The sequence below is a fragment of the Ovis aries genome, chromosome 2 (assembly GCF_016772045.2).
Source record: "Ovis aries strain OAR_USU_Benz2616 breed Rambouillet chromosome 2, ARS-UI_Ramb_v3.0, whole genome shotgun sequence".
NCBI classification, from domain to species: Eukaryota; Metazoa; Chordata; class Mammalia; order Artiodactyla; family Bovidae; genus Ovis; species Ovis aries.
In genome coordinates this window covers 197,946,664-197,949,064 of record NC_056055.1, presented here as the reverse complement: position 1 = coordinate 197,949,064, position 2,401 = coordinate 197,946,664, and the positions used below count along the sequence as shown (strand labels likewise).

Here is a 2,401-nt window from a genome sequence, read left to right as displayed (position 1 = left end):
CCTCCAGAAATTGGAAACTTTTAGGTTTCCAGTGAGTTTATCAAATGAATTAGAAAGGTTATCTCACTAACATGTACAAAAATCTCAAGGAATTTTTGAGACCTTAAAAAGGAAAGAATTCACTTAGATTTGTTAGGCAAAATCTGTGATAAGCCTTTGGTGTGAGTTTCCCAGCCTTGTTTTATTTTAAAAGTTTAGTCTGAGACTCTATAAATGTTTCAACAAAATAAAAAGTCTATGATCAATTATGGTTATATAAATCATCAGGCCAAAATTAGTGAGAACAGACCTATATTACAAACAAACTAGCCTTAATTTGGTTATATTTGATAAAAATGAGGGCAATTTTAGGGAGAAAAAGATGTTTCAATAAATGTTGAACCCGTTTGTTAATGGATGTCTGCATATAGTAAGACTCATTTCTTGGATAGTTCTTTGCTGTTCTGTGATATTAATGTAAAATTTAATTCTTAGAAAACACCCTAAGTTTGTTTCTGAAGCTTATCTCAGTAATCTATCTTTGGATGAAGATCAGATGCCTCATGACCTGCAACCAGGACTGGAAAAAGACATAATTTAAGGGACTGTCTCCAACTTGGATGAAAGGACTTTTTTAATCAGGAGAAACTACACTACACCAGGATGAGAAGACAACATCAGAGATAGACAGCTTGCCCAAGATGCTGGACCTGATTCGTATGATCATTCATAATGTTTTCTTGATTTCTTAGACCTTCGCGTATAAATCAAATGCTTTTTTATCATAGGCCTGATCCTATGCTAGTTTTAGAAATCAATCCAATTGTTAGATTTTTGGCCAATTACCTGTGTCTAGTTCTGGTTACCTTTGTAAATTTCTCTACTACAAGACTCTAACTGGTTGGCCTTGAAAAAATTTATTTTAAAAAATATTATGGTCATATTCAAGTCACTGTGATATTACTAGATGGGATCCTGTCACTGGGCCAATTAATAATGCCTGCTCTGACTCTGGCCATAAATTTGAGCTTTTTTCTATTACTCAAACTCAATCAGAGCAACAAGAAAATTTTCAGCAAAGAAAGAAAAAAATCTCCCACAATTATGGGATGGATTTATATAGATAACACCAGGCTATGGTAATTTAGGTTTAAAGTCTCCTCTGTGTTGGAAACAATTAAATCATACTAAGGATAATCAGTCTAGTAACACTAGAAAACTGGGCTATGTGCCGTATAGATGGTGGTGCCAATATATAATTTCCCTGGAAGATAAAGATTCTACAGAGTAGACAGTCAGATGACCTGAGATATACTGGGCTACATCTAATGGAAGCTCTTAAGTCTTAATTGTGACTTTACTAATACTACTGGCTATGTTATTTGTATTTCACCTGTTTTACAAAATTACTGTTTCTTACACTGCCAAATGTGTGACTGAGACCTCTGATAGAATAATGTATAGTTCCATATGAGATCGATGATGGTATCAGTGTAACTCTAGATACGGGAAGAAGCAACAGGAGGAAATATTTTCCCGGACCAAGAGGCTAGTAAGACAGGTGGTCCAGAGAATTTTGGATACTGTTTTATGGCCTAGTCCAGTAAAGCACATTGAGTGGCCTGTCAACAAAATCTTTCCCAAACCTGAGAACGGACAGTCTCAGCAACATGAGATAAAATGGTCATGAAATGCCCCCCTCAAAATCATGGTCAAGTTTATGAGCAAAAAGGGGCTCTGCCAACTGAAAACTGACACTTGCTATCTACATCTACAAAGATTAAATCATGGCCACAGCAACTGCTGACCTTCAAGTCCCCTGAAAGGAGTTCAGGGTGAAAATCAGGAATGAGGCACTCTGTGCTCTGGGAGAAACTGGCAGAACAGGCCTTCAGTTAGTTAGATCTTTTCAGGAGAAGATTTTATGAGTTCCAATTCTTGCATCGTCTCATACCTAGAGAAAACACTGACGTCATTGATGGTGACATCTGCTTTGGCTATTAAGAAAAATTTTACAATTAAAAGTCAAAATAGAGTAGTGATGGTTCAGACATCCTGGGAAATAACTATTTCCCAGATATCCTGAGAAATTATATTATGGGTGTAATTTCAGATTAGACATTGTATTGCTAAACACTTGAGTTTTCTGAGTCGTGTCAGGCTTAGATGCCACCATTCTCAAAACAATGTCTGCTGGAAGCTAGTAACTGCAGCCTTACTTTTTATAAAACTAGGCAACTGGCTACCTGGCTACAAGTCTCCCTGAAGTGCCAGGTCCAGACTAGGTTTCAGGCCTATTCTAAAAAGAAATGAGATTTATTTTGTCTTAAAATTCCTCCTCCAGGAATTTATCCCTCCACCAATTAGTTCTAATTGGGTCAGTTACAACAAAATGGCTGACCAAGGGATTGAGATTTAATCA

The 2,401-nt window shown here is 36.5% G+C and overlaps 1 protein-coding gene across 5 annotated transcripts in view; it reads right to left on the bottom strand.

The window, feature by feature from the left end:
• Positions 1-2,401, bottom strand: part of SLC39A10 (solute carrier family 39 member 10) — a 153,561-nt gene that overhangs the window by 139,243 nt on the left and 11,917 nt on the right. The window lies entirely within an intron of this gene.